We start from the raw sequence: 23,967 nt of genomic DNA, 5'->3' as shown, positions 1-23,967 counted from the left end.
ATAGAATTGTAATTTAACAACGTACTACAGTAAACAAGCAAATTGGTTGCTTCCTTTTGATTTTATTTTTATTTTCATTGATAAGCCGTCTCGACAATTGCTACAGATTTCGTCTGGAATTGACTCGATGGGACCATTGTGAAACACTAATCTATGTAAACTGGCTTAAATTTACGGATCTGTCTGCTTTTCGTACATCTATTTTATTATCATTGTTATATTTATAATATTTAAAAGATGTTTGAGGATGATTTTTGTTTAATTGTCTATATTAATTATTTTGTATTTTTTGTAATAATTTAAAAAAATTTAAATCTGTTGTTGTATTTTTTAAATCGTGTATCGTACCGTATCGTATTGCACTTTGCATGTTTCCCGAATAACAATCAATCTTACGGTGTATTGCGCAAAATTTTTACATCTGAGTCTTCACCCCATTTCAGAAATTGTGTTAGCGTCAAATTTTCAACCGGACCCCGCGTCCACTTACGCAACCCTTCCAAAAAAATATAAAAATAAAAAAAGGCGAAGGGGACTTTAAAATCGTTATTATAATCTCGGACGCCATTTTGCCTACTACGGGGGACGCGCCCTTCAAAATTTTAAATCTTTTTTCAACAAAAACCCCTTTGATGTTTATGCATTTCGGCAATATCTCCCGCTCGACTAGATACGCGACATTTGGCCATTTCGAGGATTTTACTGATGCATATTTTAGATTAAATTTTTAATGCCACTCGCTGCCCGCCCGTGCTTAAATGCGGAGTCGACAATTTATTTGATAACTATAAATCATTTTCACTTTTGCCGTACGACTGTACGCTCCGCTGCTTCGCGATTGTTCTTCGCGATTGTACACGTGAACTCGACTGTGCCTTCCATACGATGGTGACTCTCCATATCCCTTTGAACTTTAGTATGGCTCGGTCATACTACATACAACAATCAGCACTAACGCAACATCTAATTAATCAACTCATTTAAAAGACAAACAACTCGAAAAGACGTGTGGGAAAACGTATGCAACAACACATTCCAAATTCGAATGAATCTGAAAGGCGGGCAAGATTTGAAAAGAGAATGAGATTTGAAAATAGAACATGCCATTAGGAAAGAATACAATAGTCTCATTGGTCGATTTGAAAAAGGAACAATTTGTTAAACGTCAAATATGAACTTTTTATTTCCGTTGTAATGAAACGCGGCTCAGTGTGATGTCTAGTACACATCTACGGGGTTTTTGTTGGATCACCGCGCTCGTTTTTCATTTGTTTTGTCCATCCATCTGCCGCACTTATTAACGTCAAAATTAAAATAAGAATCCGAGCAATGTACCGAAATGCCAACGGCGACAAGATTATTACGTTATTAAAGTCTTTCGACCGCAAAGACGTCCTAATTAATAGTCGCCGGTGCGTGCAAACTGCTTATCAAACACACAATAAAAAATCGAAACAAATAATCTCATAGTCATTTATACATACAAGATATGGCGATATTCGGATTGTGTTTTTTGCGTCGCTGCCTACATATTGTCTACTCTCTCGTGCATTCAATTCTATACCCGACAGACTTTCTATCTCCCAATCGTTTATCGGACGATCACAAACACGAGCAATGACATGAAACTATCAATATTTCTAATAACGTTTAAAAACAATGTATTAGTTTTGTATACGTAAGCGGCGGCCATATTAATCATTGGAACGAATTTCCGTGCGCCATGTCATATGGAGTTCGTTTATTAAAAATGTGACGTATCAAGATCAACATCTCATAGAATGAGATGAAGATATGCAGGGGCTGAATGTGAGAGCGAGACTGATATATGCTGACATTTCAACGGGTCATCAACCCTACGAGCGTCCTTCTCTAACTAGAATTCGAATTTGATTCGATTTTTGAATTGTTCCTAATTTTTTAATATTGACCCGTTCGCTCCGGGCTCCGGTCTTTACGCCTTGTTTTATATCGAATCACATGCTTTATTAAAATTTATTTCGTCTAGATATTCACTTGTTGGGCTTCCGTTTGATGTTCTTAATGGTCTGGTAATCCATAAAAGAGGAATAAATGGTTGTAAAATATCGTTAAGTAATTTTATATCTTCACAAAGATTGATAATAGCCCGCTTCCAACTAAGATCGCGCCGCTCAATCGCGTTTTAAGAATTCGGTGTTTTTTACCTGACTGGTTTTATATTACTGACATAACTTTGAATATATTTGTTATATAAAGGATTATGATAAATCGGTACATCCATATGAATGGCCGACGGTTTTTCGATCGATGCTTCTTATCCGATTCGTGATTAATACGTTTTTTGCTTCGATTCGGATTAGTTTATGCTTCGCTTGGGCGACCGATCGAATAGTTCTTTGCGTTTTTGTTAAGCCATCGGCCGCCTCTTGAAATAATAGCTTCATTAAACGCAGCACGTAAGTCCGAGGGCGCATTGACACAAGTGAACGTAAGGCCGGGACGCCCTAAGCCTAAATTAAAATGCAAGAACACAGTTCTATTCGAAACAAAAGATACAAAAATGTTAAGCAACCCATAGGAGAATCATAAGCGGTCATAACTGGTTATTCCGATCCATTTATGGCGATGTAATCCTATTGTGAGATCCTGCCTCTATAACACGTACGTGTGTGCGTACAGAAATACACATAACAAGTATAAAATGTGTTCAATCATTAATTTTGTCTGTAATTGAACGAGTTGCGATCTCCGGCAGCGCAAAAAGCCGATGTTTCTCCGAAACTGAGCCAAGTATTAAAGTGTACCGATCGGATGACGGACCGACATCTCGAATTTATACGTTCATAAAATTCCTTTGTCAAATTTACGTCGGAGTTCCCAATAAAGTGGCCGCGCACGTTGAGCGCTGAATTCTTTACCGAAATCATCGTCTACTCGGGTTTTTCTGCCGGTTATTATCTTTCGTATGTACGCATGAAAACATTTACGTCTCCCATTAGAGGTATACAGCTTTGAAATTCTCAAAATTTAACCAAAGATTAGACGTCCGGCCAGAGCCACACACGTCACTTTGCTGCCTCGGCGACTCGACGCAGCGCCTCGAAATAAAGTACCGGCCACACAATCGATAATTACTCAGAAAGAAAAATCTCTACCGAAAACGCATTCATCATTTATCAGCGGCCAATATCGGCTACTTGGACAGGCCACTTTTCTATTATTCATTAGCTCATTGTGGCGTGGCCGGGGCGGGGGGCGGCGGGGGCGGCGGGGGCAGGGGGCTAGAGTCTGTGCTGCAACGACCTGAAATTCGGTAACCGACTTAACATTAATAATTACTTCTCAAAATAATGCTAACTCCGATGCACGACTCTGATAACGGACTGGTACGGTCGGCATAGCGAGCAGCTACCACGATACGGTCGCCATAGAATAACGATTAAGCCTAATGCTCTGTCACTGTTGTTTTATTCGACATTTAAAAAAGTTAATTTACTGTTTAACGTCCTTATATTTATTTTATGTCGGAATTTGATACGAAGGTCTTATCAAATAACGAATTTAGATTGCAACGAGCGTTATTATATTATTTTTATGACGATTTATTTTAAATATAAAAATTTAAATTAAGTAATTACGAAAATGTATTACTGCCATTCAAGGAGTAAGATTTTAAATGTTTTATTTAAAATCTGTACCTTGGTCGTATTTGTCGGTAGTTGCTAAAAAAATTAAAATAATTTCTGAATTTGTGACACACTATAATTGATAACACAACATTATCGTTGAAATTCAATTCAATAAAAAAAATATAATCCCTAAGAAAACTCAATTTAGAATATTAATTTTCCTCATTGACAATTCAGTAATTACAAATAATAATGCGATGTACAGCGAAACAACGATTTGTCTCTTTCTGTCAACATTGATTCGAAATTCGAATGAAGAAGACAGCACTGTTTAACTAATCACCCCTAGTCGTTATAGAATATTAATTTTGAAATTGGAATTAATATAACGGTAGCGAGTGACCGATTCCTTTTCTTATCTGTCCCATTGTTTTGCATTTCGTAAATAGATCACTTATCTGTCACTAAGAACTCGACGGATTGTCGAACGGGTTTTTTTCTTAATCTATAATCTTGCGCAAGACGTTGCATTGGTTAATTAATTTCATGCGGTGTCAGGATCGATCACATGTATTTAACATAGTTTGTTTGTTTGTTGACATGTAACGTTATTCTTAATCATGATCTCGGACGATTTGTGTCACGCTGTATAATGCAAATTATTTCGAAAGCTTCATTGTAAGCGCTGTGTCATTAGAGTTCCTTCATTAGTTTTTAAACTTGATGCATTGATGTTTGGGAACGTTTTCTCAATTCATTTACAAATTTGTAGTCGTCTACGGATTAGCTAGCGTTTAAAGGTGTTGGTTTTCATGTGTTAGGCAAAAAAAATCATCAAATTTGGTTCAGCCGTTTCAGAGATTAACCGGAACAAACAGACAGGCAGGCAAAAATAAAAATAAAAAAATTTTGGTATATGTACCGTGTATACATACATATACATTGAGTAAATAAGAGCTATTTTAATATTACAAACAGACACTCCGATTTTATTATATCTTTAGATTAAAACCTTTTTTTATCATTATATAGTAACTAAAACAACGTAATAATATTATTATAATAAACATAATCCGAATCTAATATTCTGTCCATACTCAGCACGTGCTGAACCTTGCCTTGAATGCCTTGAATATATACATTTTTGTTATCCAAATATCTCAAGATATTGTCGAATTCAATTTATTACACAAATAATTCAATATTACCAAACAATTTACATAGAAACAACACGATAACAACCGGCAAATATCTCGAACTAGGTAAATTTTGTGTTTGTTTACACGATTTCGATCGAAGTAATAAATCAATTAACCAATAAATACAGATAAATATTAAAAATTAAACTACAATCATGAATTGTCGAATTGTTAATTTCAAAATTAGAATACGATAAATTATTCTGTTCTAATATAATAAGTTTTATTCGAAATATTTTTGAAAATCGAATTTCGAATTATTCAGTCTGAAATTTTGAAGGATTAATTGTCAAATTTAAAAATAGAACATGTTTTGTTATTTCGTAAAAACTTATACGATAAATATGTTTATTATTATTTGAATTTATTATCGGATGATTTTTGACAGTCAAATGGGATTAGGCTACTGGCTTACCAATTAAATGCTTTCAAGTCATTCGAACAGCAAATTATCGTTTTTTCACGATACACGTTTTATTATTTTATGTCATTTAACTTTGTATAAGTCAATCAAATATAATTGAAAAAAACATTTTGATGTCTAGTCAAGTTCTGAATTTAATACAAGTTATTTAATAACTTATTTAGTTTTGATTACTATTATTTATTCTTGCTTTTCCTTTATATTTCAAATAATTATTTTGAGATATGTTTAACTTATTCTGTAAGCTGTATTACCATTACAAAAAAATATGTACTAAATAATAGTATTAAAAGTATCTAAATTATTTAGTTTAAAATTTATTGTAAACATAATATAAGTAATAAATAATGTGATCATCACAAATGACTTTTATGGTATAAATAGCCGATACGAATCCAATGTATACTAATAAATGCAAATTAACCGATTAACGCCATCTTAAAATGTGATGGTTATTCTTTTATCTTTATTTATAAAAGCATGTTAATTTAAATTTGGAACTTCATTATTGTTATTGAATACTATGGTTTGTGATTCGACTTATTTGATATTGATTTATATTGAGTATTTTTTTTGTTAAGGATTAGTGCAGGATTGTCCGAATCCAAGTGTACCAGTGTAACTACGGGCACTAGGTGTATTGACCAATGATCTAATTAGTTTTGTATTACAATGTATTTAGGTATATTATTAAAACAGTATTTGCTCAACTACCTTTCTATTAGAATTTAAAAAATATATAAATCAATTTTAAGCGTAACAGAGAGGCCAATAAGTGTAACATATGTTCGCCCTTGACCGCAGATATCCGAGCAATCGTTATTTAGTAATAAATAACTTGACAGGCCCCAAACTAATTACGTTACATGATTTCTCAGAACCAAATAGAACGTTATACATTACGTTACGATGGAACTAAAACGAATATCAGAAATAGTTACAGTTACAATACGACGTAATATCGTATTTTCTGTACTATTATTTAAATAACAATCATCGATACTTCATAAAAAGTTAGGTAAGTAGGTAGGTTTATACGCGTTATAAAATTACAAGTCGATAACGCCCGAGGCGCTTACGGTAATAACAGCGCTCCAAATTCTTATGTCAGAACGCGATTAGAAATTTTGGTTTGATGGAAAACTCTGTACCAGTTTGTATTATGACGAGACGTTGAAAAAATTGCCAGAAGTCGTTTGCAATGAGATCTTTTGTGGTTTAACGGTATTAATATAAAAAGCTGTTGAATTATATGGCAACATTAGTATTGATAAAATATTAAATATCACCGTGTCGAAAAATACTACGTGCAAATATTAATTATTCATTTTAAATATTGAAATTTTTGCATGTTTAATTTGTATATAAATATTTAAAAATAAATTGACTAATGAAAACATTTTTGACGAAAAAATAATTCAAAAAATGTATTTCGATTTTAATAATTTGAATTTCGAACAGATCGTTCCGCTGTAAGGTAAACTTGTCCACAAATCTATTTCCCACCTAGATATCACTCGTTTTGTTTGAAACAGCACATAATTACCGACATTCACGGATTTTATCGTGCCAGCGTTCTCGTCGGTAATTTTGTTGTTACTTTACCGTCAAATGTTGGGCAATCTTCGGAGATTTACGTGATTTGATGATTTGATTACTATTTTTATAACTTTTACTGTTTCCATAACGTAGTTTGAATTTGGAATGCTTTGTTTTTAATACCACAATGTTGCTACAATTTAGATGTGAATTAAATTGAAATATTCAAATAAAATTCTATTAACTCGAACGAATATATTCTTAATATTAAAAATAGGTGCGTGTGTTTGTATTGCGTTTCTCTCAAACAACAACCCATTGAAGTGTTTTCATATTGTTTATAAGCCGATGAGTATATTGTAGTATGAAAAAATCTTGTACACAAAGTCAGGCCTAATTAACATTAATAACTATTTATTAAATCATTGAATACAACTTAGTCATATTTCAATAATTAAATTTTATTTTTGTAATGTATATACTGTAAGAACACAAGAAATAGGATCGTTTGAATTCGTATAAGACAAACGCAGTATCCTTTTTATCTTTATCGTAATAGAGTAATAACGTAAACAAACCAACGCGTGTTTGCGTTGCTCCCAAATCTCAGTGTCAATACTAAGAAATCGAGAAAAAGTAATTTTATATTTCCATCGAGTGGTTGGTTTTACACTCGATGTATTCGGAGTTTTTTATAATAACATCACTAAGGGCTCTCAATAGTGCCAATGCTCATTTGTTTTCACTGAGTTACTTGTAATAATATTTACGATTCTAACGATTATGAGATTCGTTCTCTAATTGACATATATTTTAGACATTCATAATAATATATAATCATGTTTTGAAACTTTGTAATTTTCCATACAAAATAAAGGACTTTATATACATTACTGCCAACCAAACGTAAGCGCGATTCAGACACAAAAAAATAATTTAACTCATTTTCCTATTATAAATGCCAAAGTTTGTTTGTTGGGATTTACGAGCCCGAGAATACAATAAAATATAAGAAACTAAAATAATTCAAGATATACTTGATACAATAATAATTTAACGATGCATCGAAAATACCAAAGAGTTTTTATATTTGTCAGTTAATTAAATAGTTAAACCATTAATAAATCCTACGCGATATTATCTATCATCTAATAAGCGTATATAATTATATGTATATCCAATAAGCAACGTAAGATTGAACAGATCGAATCAAAACGCGAAGGAATTCGTGTTTCAAAAACCTATAATGATTGATTGTCAACCAATGACAATCGCGTATTCAAATTCCTTACCAATTTGAATGTCGAACGAGTTCTTTTTCCTGTTGGTGGCGCGTGTTGCCCGTAACGTTTCCATAGATACAATAAGCAATTACTTTATTTATTTTTTTTCTCGCAAGTAGACTATTGTTTGTAATAATGAGACGAAGTTTTTGTTGAGTTGATTAAGATGTATAATGAACAATATTTAAATATATATAAAAAGTATAATCGAACAAAGAGCTTAATTACTTTTTTTAATTTGATGCTAGTAGATAACGAGACTTTGCCCGTTTCATTGTTCATTTTATTCATAATTATCTTGTATCATTGAACGACATGGAAATACCAACATTTTCCTATACACCTATCACATATATTATGTAGAGATTATTTCAGATTCAACATATCTGGTGAAATTAATTATAATTTTGGTATAAGCAAGAATCATTAAAATACTAAAAAAATCTATAGATCATTACAGGCCACAGCTTAAACGTATACAGCCAAATACATTAAAAATAAACAGTACTTTAATCTAATATTATCTTAAGAGTAATTTATAATAATTAAGTCTTTGAAATAAAGAGATACGTTGTGGGGAGGAAAGTAACCTATTATAATGCATTCGACAGGCCTAAACAACTGGGTTCGTTTAAAAAGCCATGTGTTAGGGCTGCTACTTGCGTTAACACGAATAGGCTTATGGGCTAGACCTGACAATGAATACGTCACTGATTGTATAAGAACATTCTTAAATTGATAAGAAAATCTTAATCAATCGGTATAATTTCACTATTTATATATAATTTCTTTAATTGAATGTGGTGATTGAAAATAGTGTTGCTATAATAAAAAATTTTACTTGATATGTCATTTGATTTCATGATATTCTAAATACAAAATAAATCCATAGTCACATTTTTCGAATTGACATTTCTGATTTTATTTAATATCTTACTTTATAGGCAGAGATGATAATTTTTTCATCCAAGTATAAATCGCCAGCCCTATATTAACAGTACTTGTGTGCGTGCGTACCAATGTGGGTGTGTATGTAATTAAAGTATGGAAATAGTTATATGCGTTTTGAAGTGTTTTCTTCATAAAAGTCGAGTGTCTGGGAACACTCTCGTGTCAATGAACCCGATTAATTTTTTTCTACTGTTTACTAACATGGACTTATTTGATTCATGACTGATTCATATTTTATAATAAATAATACGTTCATTTCGAATAGACAACATAATTTGTTATATCTCTGTTCGTATTCAATATTTTAATAAAATAACAGTTTTAACAACAACAATAATAATATCGATCTTATTCGCAGCGGAATACAGCATTAGCTCCTTAGCGCTAATAATTAAAAAAAAAAAACAACTTATCCAATATTTCTACATCCTGTGGTTAAGATTTAAAAAGCGTGCACAGACTAAATAAATCTTAATAACTTAAAATTAATCTCAAAAGTTAATCTATATTACTGTATTTTTCTAATAATAACGATTACTAAAAAATAGTTTATTACACTTATAGAACCGGTATGAGTGTTGCGATATTTGACTTGAGCGGTTTGTGAGGTCGTTAGTCTCGTATGGACCAAAACTGTCTATTATGTGAAAAATTGTGGACGAAAAATTATGTGACGTCATCACTTCGATCATCTTAACTAAGATCATTATTTTGTAAGTGTAAATAAATCACAGTGTCATTATGTAGAGTTTATACCAAAAATTGGCAAATAAATCTAACCTTATTATTTTCTACTAATAAAGCATAGAAATCAGTATAATAATCAATATAATATAATTATTTGTAAAATAAGAAACTTTAAAGACAAATAAAAAAAAATAATTTCGCCTCATTTTCACAATTTCATTTCATTGCTGTAACATGCTGGTTACAATTAACTATAAAATCTATTATTTTATAATGACATTAAAATATTCTTTACATTAATTGGCAATCCGTTTAAAAGTTACCAACCTCTATTATAAAATTGAATTACTTTACAATGTAATATTTTCCACAAATACAAGATAACTATTTCGCACTAAATAAAAAAAACTAGGACAATGGTACACGACTCGACTCACGACCAGCCCACGGTAATTGAAAATAATAATTGAATTCGAATTAAGAATACGAAATCAGAATAGAATGCGTTCCATATTTGAAATTCGCGTGGCCGCGTACCTACGCTCTGTTCTTTTTTAAAGTTTGAATTTGGAATCGTGTGTGCTCTATTGTGTAGCAAATGAAATTCTCATTGCGTACTCTGTTACTTAAACATTATAACAATTTCATATTGAGCCCTATATAATCTCGTTCCATTTACAAAATGGAGATAACTTTGTGCCGGATAAATATAAAAGTTGTCTTGCAAATTATTATTTTTAAATAGAGATCAATAGATATAAATTATGCAATAGAATTTACGTAAATAAGCGTTGCTCAACTCTGACCTAGAAGTAGTAACAAAACAAAATAGGCAATTAATAAGTTTCGATGTATTCGCCTCCAAGTTAATTGAACCGTCGCTAGGCAAATAAAATGTATGTCTGTAGGAATGTGTGTGTGCAATCGGTCGAACGTGATGCGTGTGACAATAACTAAACGCTAACACCGGAAATTTATGAATTTAAATGTGAAAAGTGTTAGGAATTTAATGACAGACTTCGAAGTAAACCACGCCATGTCTTCCTGGTGCTCTATTACATAAATATTGAATAGTTTCATTGTTTATGGTCGATCGACTGCGCATAGACAATTTTCTTAGATTTTTAACTGGCACTGTTTCCTTTCCGTCACAACAAGCGGTGATAAAATTTTATAACATAATAATTTTATTATGATTCGATTTTCGAAATGTTCAAAGATAAATGTGAATTTATAGTGAAGATTTTTTGAACAATTCATAACATCTAATAGTTGGCCAACGCTCATACCTAATTAGGCTTCATATGACAGCTACAAGGCGTGGCCTTATAACAAACGCTGTGACACACGGACGCACAGCACGGTAATTCTCCTTTGTATGCTAATAGAGAATTATCTAGCCTCTCGAAATTGTAATCTTAAAACTTGCTTGGAATTTCTTCATCCGTTGTACGGGAATTGTACTGAAGTTGTCGCGTTGACGGTCGCTTGACGAATGACTTGTTGAGCACGCGTTTTTAATTACGAATAATTTATTCGAAATTTGAATTTTAAAAAGAAAAAGTTTTGAATTTGAAAGTTTGTATTTGATTTTAACCAACGAATTTAAATTATTCAGTCGTAGATTTTCTATAATATTTAATTAATATATAATTAAAAACATTATGAATACAATTACTATCGATCAAAGGGAAATAACGTAAATAAAACCTATTTGTTTTAAACACAGACCTGGCAGATTTACTTGTTTAATTGTCGTGCTGTTTATCAAAAAAAAAAATACAATCACCTTTAAGGAACACTGTCACCCAAAAAACATGTCTAATACGTGTGTACCAAAATAAAAGTAATTAACAATTCCTTAATGTACCAATAAATCGACAATTATTTAACTTCTCGCAATAAGATTAACAGCTAATAATATTTAATTGCAAAATTCGAACCGGACGTAAATGCTTTGCCTAAACAAGTTATTTGACAGTTCGTGATAATCGTATTAACTTATTACGGATGTACGATTTTTACCGATTGTATAATTCATTTTTTTTTTCATCTTATACAGTCCAAGACACGTGTATTATCTGCTATCTTTAATTTAATCACAATTTAACTTTTATATTCTTAATTTTTTTCTGAACGACTTTGTTCGATTTTTGAATAAATTTGATTGATTGATTCGAACTTTGTAAAAAAAAATAATTAAATTCTTGAACATATTTGAAAATAACCGGATTCGATTAAATAACTACTTACATGTTAATAAATAATTATACTGAATAGAAAAACATTATAGGGCTGAACAAATACTCAGATCGTATGTAATATAAAGTAAAATAATTCTTAAAGCGAAGATTTGTTTTGTGTATTTTAATACATACAAATAAACTATTCTAACGAAATATAAATACACTATTTATTAAGATATTTCAGAAGCGAATATAAATTCTGATACCATATTAATTTATACAATAAAGTTAGATACATACGAGTACATGGGTTATTACATAGAAATTTTACATAATACAATGCTTTCAACTACCACAGACTAAAAAACAATGAGCAATGAGAAATATCTCTAAGCGAGCTTCTCTATAAGCTAATTTTTCTTTTATATAAACTTGCATACATGTTTAAGAAAATACAATAATCTGACAAGGCGCGTATGAGTCAACTCATTTAATTGAAGGATGATACAATGATGTCATTAAATTATTTCTTAACGCTATCACTACAAATAAGCACCTAAGTATAATTAATTACAAATATTTTATTTATAGAAAAATAAAATATTTTGCCGTAAAAATTTTCTTGTGTTAACCCATGTATCAGATACTGCTAAACAACAGTATTTCAAGTGTGAGTGAGCCAGTGTAACAAATACAAGAGGCATAACATCTCAGTTCCCAATGTTGATGAATCAATGAAAATCATTGGCCAAAAGGAATGATTAATGTTCCTTACAGCGCCTTGTGTATAGAGTATGGTGACCACTTACCATTATAACAAAATTGCGAATAAAGCCTGACCGCATCCATCTTCAAAAATATGTATTAGAACATTTATGAAGTTACATTCAATTAGCATTGTTGAAATGTTAAACGTCATCAATCCGATATAATTATATCGAGAAGCACCATCGCATTTGTTATGTACTTATCATTCCACATACAAATCGCTATTAACAATGATATCATAATTATAAACATATTGAATATTGATATCCTACTGCAGAATGAAGCTACCCGACTTAACAGTCAGGTAGGTAGGTAGGTAGCTTCATCTTCATCTTGTAATTCGTATCACTTCTGTCCTTATATATCGATTGTTGGTTTAGTTAACGTTACAAAGTAACTCGCATATTAAATGAAAAGGAAATTTAATTTAATCGCAAAAGTCTAAATTTAAAGCAGTTACAACTAAAAAACATAATATCGTACAGATAACATAATTACATAGGGGAATCTTCTTCGAAAAGCGTTTAATTCTATTTTCAAATTTTACAAAAAACGGTCTACTAACATCAAGTTCAAATAGCATTCCAAATTCACCGCTCGGATTCAAATTTAAATTCGATTTTGTGTTCCAAGTTCAAAAATTATATTGATTTGAGGCATTAGTCACACAAGGGACAGATGAATAAATTATTAATTAAAAAATATAGAATATGCGCAATAGTTTTAATAAACATATAACACCTTACTGCAATAAGTCATTGTATTTATAATTCAGCACGTATCGCGAATAGACCAACGCATTTTAAACGTACAAGACCTTCGTTGACAGGAAAATGACGATCATTTGATGTTAAATTAACATTTTCATATTTAAATCGGGACATTTTGTTATGAGAATGCAACGGATCGAATTGAATATTAATATTGATTATAATTAATGTTGCTAGTTAATAAAATTATCGTCGTAGTATGGATGTGAAATGTGTTTCATATTTATAAAACGAACACTATTTTTTTTAATTCTTCCAACACTATTTTATATTCCAAATTCAAAAATAAATTGTGTTAAGGATAGATTATGGTGATTTTGTTATCGTTTCAAACTGACTTTGTGACAGTTAAAGATGGAAGGTTAAAACTGAATATGATACAAAATATTATTTTTCCTAAAAATTTTAAATTTTATTAAAAATAAACAACAAAAAATTCACACAGATAAAAGATATATCTTCATAAAACATTTAACTATTCTTAAAAGACATCTGTCTCTATCAGCTATCAATAAATAATCTGTGAATTATTGAAGCGGGAAATTGTCAATATGTCCAAAAACGATGAATCTTATCAGAATGTTACCAGCGTTAAATATACGAGCTGTTAATTTAATAATATCGTTCATTAATTTTTTTACGGTAATCAAAATCATAAAACTAATTTCTACTGCCTACGCGTTTTATCATAATCTGTTCTATATGTAATAAAATTATTGATATGTCCGTTTGTCTAATTTTATGTATGTAATTATTAAATATGGAATAAATTACTGATGTAATAATAAGTTATTATTATTTTTTTTATTATTGTAAGTGGTTTAAATTTGGAACACAGATATTAACTTTAATAGTTACTACTACCTTAAAGATTGATAATCGGACATTTTAATGCAAAAAAATGATTAAAATCGGACATACAGTTCAGCTATAAAATATTACCATTAACAGTAGTTGTTAAATATATTACAAAAAATATTAAAAATTCTAAATTATACATCAAATATATAAAGCAAAAAAATTATATACATCTAGCTGAAGTAAAGTCAGGTGAAGTTAGTATAATCGAAAACGACCGCCGATGGCGACTAATAAATAACCCATACAAAACCCGTCGTTTTGAAATTAATAACGTATGGAAAACAGATAACACATATCAACCTACGCGCATTACGATCTAATTAAATAACTCCGGTATCGATTACAAATCGATAGAACTCTGTTTACATAAAAACGAGTCGAATAATAAAAGTTCCGATTGTTAAAATAACTATCAAACTTATAAGACTAAAATTTTAATGATTTCAATTCGATATTTAAAAATGGAACGTGTTCTTAATTTTTACAAAAATCAGCCAGTTATATCTTTCAAAGGAATTGAGAGATCTATTAAGATTTACATTTAAGGCATTTTTATCAAACATGTCGTTCTTGTAATCATTGTATTGAATTCTTGGTCGTTTATTCTAATGGTGTAAATCAGTGGTTTTAAATAAATCTATGTCTAACTTATATTATATATAATTATACGATGTCCGATTTTACTACACAAATCGTACACCATGTGCTAACACGAAATTATCGTACTTTTATAATAATTACCGTGTTCTTGCTGGTAATCATTAATTCAACAGATATATTCAATTAAAACATACTTAAACATATATATAAGATTAATAATAAAAAAAAACCGACATTGATGCCATTATAAATGGCATTTATAATCACTAATCATTTCTCCATTAAAACGTTTAAAAATTTAAAAAGGTCCGTTTATATGTCACGGTTCGATGAAATGTCATTTTGAATATAATTTTAAAAAGAGAACGTCTTCGCACGAGTGCTGTTAGCCGATCCACAAGTGATCATTATAGGCCGTAAAGTCGTCGATAAAACAGATTAGTGCCGTTTGAATATTCAAACACTTAGTTGTGAATAAAATCGTTGATGTGTTGATTTAGGGCTGACATCTTATGATTTCATAGCTCACATTCGATTTAAAGACTGTAAAATTTATATTCATTTTATTAAACACATTTTATATTCAAATATTCAGTTCACTCATTTATAGATTTATTAACACAACTAAAGTAAACATTTAGTTTGTATTTATTTTATGTTCATCCAATTATTTATTTTGATATTTTTTTTTATAGTCAGACGTAGCGTCTACGAGATTCGTAGCTCTACGTCCTACAAGGAAGCGGATGTTCGCAAGCTTCTACGTTACGTCGCTAAAACAATATTTCCGGGAATTTTAAACATGTTACGCGACGACGGTGCATATGTAAATATATTATTGTTCTATATTCATATTTACTTATAATGTTATTTAATAAATATTACAACAAAACTGATTTAATTATTGCAATATTCGAGTGATTGCGTAATTAAAAATTTAAACTATGAAAAATGTAGATGCCCATGATTAAACGAATGACCGTAATAATAGAGATTACACAGCACAGCCACTTCTGAGTGACTAACAGTCCGTACCGAATGCCGAAGCTAATCTATTAAACGCTGTCAACCAAAGCAAAGAACCTAAAGATATAACATTACACCTATAACAACCTAAAAGCGAGTCGATAAAAAACACCTCGGCTCGTGCTTGTTACGCTACGCTAATTACAAAAGCGGACTTACTATGCCTACGTAATTTATTTAGAATCGATCCATATAAACATACCGTGAAATCTCTTTTCTAAATTCAAATGTTACTCAAACATATTTACCGGCTACAAAACAAAAATTTAAAAAGTCAACGTTCTAATTCAAAAATGGCGTTCGAATTATGATTTAAAACGTGTTCCGGAGAAACTCGACGTTTCTAAAAACGAACATCTAGCGGCGACGACCGCCGTCATTATACATACGGGTAATGAGAGGTTCACTTACGAGTAAATTGGACACTAACGTAGACGAAATAGGTAAAATAAAAATAGAATATGTCTTCTATTTTAAATTTATTTTTCAATGCAAAACATTACAAGCGTTTTAATTTAATTGAACTATTGTGTTATAATATTGAACATTTTAAAATTAAAACTATTTATAACAAAACTAAAACAATATGAAGTTACCCAACTACAGACGCCAGATGTAAGTAATAAAAAGCTCGTTATCGAGCTTTTACTTGTACTACACAAATGGCCACTCTACTCGTGTGTTGAACGAAGATAGTGTACTTCATAATAATATAATGTTTCAAATATTTCAAGGCTAACCGTTCTCAGCTGTCAATCATAATACGCTATCTGTCTCTGTCTGTTACACGTTCCGTTATATGTTTATCTCACTCGGTCGCGCTCGATCGGCCGCCTCGCCTTTATTTGAAAATTTGATTTTAAATGTGGAATGAATAAGCATTATCTTAAGGAATCCATTCTTTTATTTGAATTTTTAATTCCTTTTTTCTGGCTGACTACCGCTTTTATTTTTCCTTTTAATCATTTTTCGGTCAGGACGTTCTTTTTTTAAGATTTATTAGATGTGAATACGTTTGGAACTTTTTTTTAAAGTGATTAAACCTTTTTGGTGTCGAATGAAATTTGTTTATTGCATGTTTAACACTTCAGTCGCCTCTTTAAGATAAATATTTATAGGATATATAATATTTCAGCAGTAAAGTGAATTTGTTTATGAAATTGTACACTTGAAATATTTCTGTGTTAATGCAGCAGGAATTTCTCTCGTGTGGAATTTGTCGAGTTTGTTATTGTAAGACAATACGTTGCATTTCTAGACTAAAGTAATGCAGAGCTAGCGTCTAGATTCGCCCACGATATTTTTTATCTCAATTCATTTTATAACATTATATATAAATAATAATAAAGCTCATAATAACTAAATTTTTAAACAACATTAGCAGTAAATTTAAAAACATTTAAATTAATTTTAAATATGGAACATTATCTTGGGCACTTAGCGATACGTCTTCGTCGTTAAAACGTCGACGATTCCAAGTGTACCGTCTAGACCCACCACGATCAAATAAAAAGTCCTACGCACAAATCCGCGAATCGACACTAATCATTGTAACCGAACACCCGAGAAGTAAACGCAGAAATGTTATTGTTACATTAAGAGGACCTTAAGTTTGTTCTAAGAAGCTCATATCAAAACATACGACTGACTTGACTTGACACTTATTATTTAATTAACAAACGAAATTGACCCTTCGTCACCAAGACATAAGATTCATTATAAATCCCCTCTAACGCAAATAAATAATTGTCGCAATAAAGATTTGGATTTAAGTGGAAACGCTTGAAATTGGAACGCGTGCGTTTACAAGAAAAATGTTTGCGATTAATTGATCTTGTTACGGTTTTTATTATTTATGCACTAAGGATTAAATTTCTTTGGCAAATTGTTTGTTATACGACGTTAATTATTTGCGTCGTTACACGCAAGTATATCGTTCCGTTTGACGGTAACGACGATTTTTTTACTATACAAGAAAAACTATGAAACATGACAGAATACACATTGTTAGTGAATAGGTATTATAATATTAACCGCTAACATGGAATACAGCATTACAGTTGATTAAGCGCTGTATTGTTTTCCTTTACAGCAGTACTTTAAGCGCTTTAAGCTTAAAAGTACAAACAGTTTTAAAGAAATGTTACTTCATCAAATTTATTGAACATTATTCTGTATGACAATATACACACGAGTTTAAAAACAGATTTACCAAGTAGGTCTTATATGTAGGTATATATATTTCGTGATATATATATTATAATCATAATGACGCTAGATCACCGAAGGGCCGAGTTATCCTCAACACGTACACAAGCTGAGTAAATCCATAAACGTGTTAACTGAGACCATAAATGTTTAACATGCCTTTTTTGCACCAACCTTGGTCCAAACAATATCCAATAATAACAATAAAACCGTCACAATTACATGCGCGAGCGCATTATTAATATTGATCGGGACCAAGATGGCGGACAAGATGGCCGAAGGACGACGGAAGTTGTTTAATAGGCGGAATTTTCATAAGAATTTCGGTTACATGAAGTTTATTAATGGTTCATTTATAATAAATCAGTTTTTACAGCTTAATACATTTATAAAATGGCGTCTCATTAAATTTTCGTTGATGTTATGGAAGAATAAGCCTTCAATTTTTATGATAGCACTAAATTTGTACACAATATGACATGGCTGTATGGTGTATTGCGTTGGACCGACGTGCTGTATTGTTAAAAAAAAAATTGAACGATAAATTTATTTTATAAGAATACATACATAATAACATCACGACTGTAAATAAACTCATTAGTTTTTCCTAAAAACAATAAAGAGATCTTAGGTGTTTGCTTTTGTTTAATTATTTACTGTATTATAATTAAATCAGCTATCGAAAATTGTACAAACGTTTCTTATTAGTTCAATTACTAACAAACGTACAAGTATTGATATATATAAGACAATATAAAAAGTAAAAGTACCAAAGTCATAGCTACAATAGATTTGACATCCTTAATATTGATATTATAAATTACAAAATAATTACATGACTGTAATTACAATACATGACCTTTACACTTTACATAATCATAGACTTAGCTTAATAAAACTTTTTGTTTCATAGACAATGACTCCATTCTGTTACAAATTCAAGGCTGATTAAGTATAGATTATCTATCTATATCGATAAAGAAACGATTTCATTTGTTTAAATTCTATTAATAGTTATTTAAGCTAGCGACACATTTAATTTATAATATTGTATGTAGCTCTGATGGTCGATTTTAAAATTAATTATGATTATAAATATTAGTATATTATACAGTTTTAATAATCCGTTATCACTCAAAAAGCTATGTTCAATTATGCTTTAATAAACACAATTTTCATTTGTAAAATGAATATATAAAACATTTAAATGAATTGACACATCTATCGAATATCGATAACGAATAATCGAAAAATTCTATCACGTACATAAAAAGAGTATATCGATAAAGTTATTCATACTTAGCACACTCGATAAATACCTAAATATATACAAACGACCAAATCATATACAAAAATAAAACTCAAATCCATCCATTGTTTCTTAGAAATGCGAGTGACGTGACATGTTGACATTTCTTAGTTGTCGATGTCGAATAACTTGTGATGTGACAACTAGAGACGGGATTTTATCGATATGTGTCAATCGTTATAAATTTGAAACGTGTTCCTCTAAGCTTAAGGGTATGACGCAACTTTTTATCAAACAAATATATCTTTATTTTATTTAATATTATCAATTAGAATACAATCGTAATTAAATAATTATCTAAAAGAGTAAATACTGAATTTGTCATTTCTTCATCCAGATTCCAAACCGTTGGTAACATTAAATTAATTATTTTAAAACGAAGATTAAGAATTACTCTCAAATTCTCTTGTCTTCTAAGCAACTGCCTGTAGGCCCCAGTGCTTGATACAAACTCCACTCCACTTTAAAAGAAGGCTTGAAACTAATTTAAGAACATTACTTCAAAGTAGGATATGTGAACTTTAACATACTTCATGTGATGTTCTCATAACTCAGCTATATTGTGCAAACTTAAGAATTAATGATTAATATATCTTTATTTATAATACAGCGCAAAAATACTTATTTGGCCTTTTTTAACTTCCAATATTGACGACAGTTTTCACATGTGTTTTTACTCAGAATACTCGATAAAACTTCAGAAAATATCATCTTAACTTTACATAACTTAGTATAACTTAAATCATAGATATTTGTAATAACATATTTTATATTTAGTAAACCGCTCTTTATTACAAATCATTCGCAAAAACCACAACATAACATCTTTTTTACTTAACTAACTTATTCTTTACTTGGAAAAATGATATATCGAATGTTTAACGAACACTCGAAAAAAACCACCGAGTACTTTTTGTATAAAAAAATCTCAAGCTCATGAAATCAATGGGCATCATGTTAAAACAATTTATTACGATACTAGTTAACGCCTGCGGTATCTGCCGCGTGCTAGGTTCCTTTTTTAATCTCACTGGAAAAACGCGTTACGCGTTTCCCCCACGTAGAAGTGGGGGGGAGGGGTTGGTGTGTGGTGTGTACACTGGAATACCCACTAAAAAACTAGCGGTCTGTTTCTTAGGCGGGCGCCACGGGATCGCTTTCACAAGCTACCGTGGTTGTTCTAGGTGCCTAGGTAACCTATGTCATTAAAATTTTGTGGTGATCTGTTTAGGAGTAAAAACGTGACAATCAGGCAAATAATGCTCTTAATATACTAGACGCCCACGGTTTCACTTGTGTTTTAAGGGTAATATAATCGGTAATCGGTTCTACAGCTTAGCAGTGACAAAGGCACCAGAGATAGAGAAATATAGTGCCTTTCGCATTTATAACATGGAATATTTATAATAATTCCTTCGGAAACTATTAGGTAGATTTTCCATAATAGTCTAAGCTATCTCTACTACAAATTTAATCAAAATCCGTTCAATCGTTAAGTGTTAGTCAAAAAGTAAGATCTATTCACAAAAAGTTTGGTATTCATAATCTATAAAAATACGATATTTTTTACAATTAACAAAAGTGTGACTGTTCTCTATTATTTATCTAAAAATATGTCTGTATACACATGTCATAATTAATTTAACATACAACTAATTGTGAATATATTTATCTGTATCTGATGAATAGAATAAATTCGATGTAAAAAGTTTTATCAAAAGGATGTAAATAATTACATTTTTGTGAGTATTCAAGCGAGCGTTCAATTAAAAAAAAACATGTATTCAAACGAAATTTGTGCAAATTAAAAATATAAAATAAATGATCCAATGAATTTCCCACAGCTGGGCAAAAAATACTTCTTTCTACGTGAAAGATTAGTGGCGGTTTCTCAGTCTTGAACCCACTAACTTCGATTCTATAAGACCTGATCTCGTATGTAATATGCTTATACATCATCAAGAGCTTACATGAACAATGTATTATGAGTATTATTTGATACGCCAAGTTTAAGCGAGCGTTTCGAAATTGCTCATGATTATTATACATTAATATGGAGTGTAAATTAATTTTAATCAATCTTGTAACATGCAAGTATTAATATATTAGTTATTCTACTTCATTGATATTTTTATGACTGTTCTCTCAAAAGAATTTCGGACTTAGTTTAGATTTCAAGGATTAGACAATTACGTAAAACATAATTTAAAACAAATATCCTCTCTATGGTTCTATCTCTAATGTGTAGGATGCCAAAGGTGACCGATTCTGGTCTGGACTATCTGTGCTTTCCCAGGCACAGGTCACAAGTCTAATATCGAACCTAGATTATACCGATAATCCTGATAAACTGTTAACTAGAGAATCAAAGCGGTTACAATGGCTGCATAAACACCTCCAGATTCCATGTTGAAATATCTACTTAATTGTTTTGTAAGATACTAACCTATTCACCATAAGCGCTCCCGTAATACTTATTTAATATCAATAATTATTTCTTTCTTTCCTTTATTGTTTCATCGTTCGGTTATTGTGTGTTCAACAAACGAGTCCTTTTATTTGCGAATAGAAGGATCTTAAATGATAAATACAATTATTTATATTAAAAAAACATTAAACATATCGGCCAGTAATCCGGGTTATAATCCGACCAAATATTCTATGTATTATGAAATACTTGTACATATTATATTAAAGGATAGTTCCTTACATATCCCGGTAATACCCGGAAGCCGGTTACTGAAAGTAAATTATAAACATCAAATTCAAATATCGAAAACAACGAAAATTAAAAAAAAAGTTTGAGAAGTAAAAACGTCTTGATAACAAGTCCGATTATAACGGCGCCCGAAGGCCGTAAGTTTAACGAGTAATTGTAAACCGACGTAACTTATTTCGACTCGAATACGAGTTTATATATTTTTTTTTCTATCGCCTCAGCACGCCAGCTCGTTTTCTCGAAAACAGATCTTATATGTTAAATATAATTAATTTCATAGCGAGTTGATCGATGCGTGATACTTTGTGATTTTTTATCTATATTTTTTAAATTACAGCGAATTACGTCGATTCGTCTAGAAAACGGGACGGCTTTTTTTTATATGCGTATCGTTTTACGCGAATTTAGCGTGTTCGCCGATTTTATTATAGCTTCGAATACCTTGACCGCTTTGTTTGTTAATCTTAAGGCAATCTCGGGTTTTTTTTTTTTAATAATATACAATTACCAAACTAGAGTAATTACCTACATGTTTTCTATTACACGATATTGCTAAATTATTAAGTTTTTTAATGTATCTTATTAGGTTGATTTAATTTGTTTGTAATAAAACGTTTAAAGTTTTTGTTTTTTTTTTTGTTTTAGGTTATCTGTTGGCTGATCGAAGACTGAAATAAATACATACTAAGCCAATTAGGATGTAACTGAATAGAAAATTAATTCCTTGGTAAGTTTATTTTTAACATGTCATATGGTTGGCGCTTAGATGATATTTTCGATACAGGGTAGTGTAAAACTCTTGTGACTGGTATATTTGTTTACAGGCTTGCAATGTATTCCCGAATAAGTCAACTGTGCATTTTGTAACATTTATATGATAGGGAACTATCCCGGCTTCGCACGATTGCAGTGCTTATACCAAATATACCTACTGCAAATTTCTCACAATGTACACAGTTTTTCAGTCATTATCTACTATATTCTGCTTTTATTATACATATAAAACTTCCTTTTGATTCTCTCTATTTACTAAAAAATCAAAACTTAAAAATCCATTGCGTATTTTAAAGACCTAAGCATATACAAGGACAGACGAGTAAGCAACTTTGTTTCATACTATGTAATTATCATCGTTTATTAATCTTATATAAATAACACGTTATCTAAATAAATAGTGAAACTGTTATCTGTACATGCAACGTTTTTATAAAGATTAATCGTGTGGGAACTTTTCATCGATACAAAAAATTAATGAAAAAAACCCGCTATTCATTTAAAATTCTCCACTGCAAGTTGTACCCACGGCCGCCTTGATGGACCGCTTTGGTAAATCCAAGAAAAAGTGTAATTTAAATTTACCAAAAACACCGATCTAGTATTTTCATATCGTGATAGTATAGATTATTTCTTATGGATTACACTACAAGTATTTCCAAGTATTCCTATAATATAGAAAGGGTAACAGCTCGAAATAGTCAAAAGTAAATTTGTAATTTGTATAATTATCCAAATACCAATATTTTCTTGGTGGTAGGGCTTTGTGTAAGGATCTCTGGGTGGTCAGTGCTTAGTATTGTTGTGTTCCGGTTTCAAAGATTAAGGCATCAGTGTAACTAAAGGCACAAGGGACATAGCATCTATGTTTAATGATAGTGGCATTTATCAGGTGATGATAAAAAGGTATTAGGTATTACATATATTTATGGAGGTACGTAACTATATAATGTTACAAAATTAAGTAGAACAGCAACAACTATAAACGTCAATCAATAGTAAACTCTACGAAAAATGCACGTATAAACCTCAACCGCGGACGAAACCTCGGA

General features: G+C 30.7%; 1 protein-coding gene across 7 annotated transcripts in view; it reads left to right on the top strand.

Annotated features, from left to right (window-relative positions):
• LOC124540469 (zinc finger protein castor homolog 1) overlaps positions 1 to 23,967 on the top strand; it is an 84,075-nt gene that overhangs the window by 32,470 nt on the left and 27,638 nt on the right. For all 7 annotated transcript variants that reach the window (XM_047118068.1, XM_047118069.1, XM_047118073.1 and 4 more), the window contains one exon: positions 22,787 to 22,868. The gene's annotated coding sequence lies outside the window, so the exon portion shown is untranslated. The remainder of the gene's footprint in view (positions 1 to 22,786; positions 22,869 to 23,967) is intronic.

This window comes from Vanessa cardui, chromosome 25, assembly GCF_905220365.1.
Source record: "Vanessa cardui chromosome 25, ilVanCard2.1, whole genome shotgun sequence".
Classification (NCBI taxonomy): Eukaryota; Metazoa; Arthropoda; class Insecta; order Lepidoptera; family Nymphalidae; genus Vanessa; species Vanessa cardui.
The sequence above is the reverse complement of the archived record's forward strand: the minus strand, read 5'-3'. Positions and strand labels throughout refer to the sequence as shown.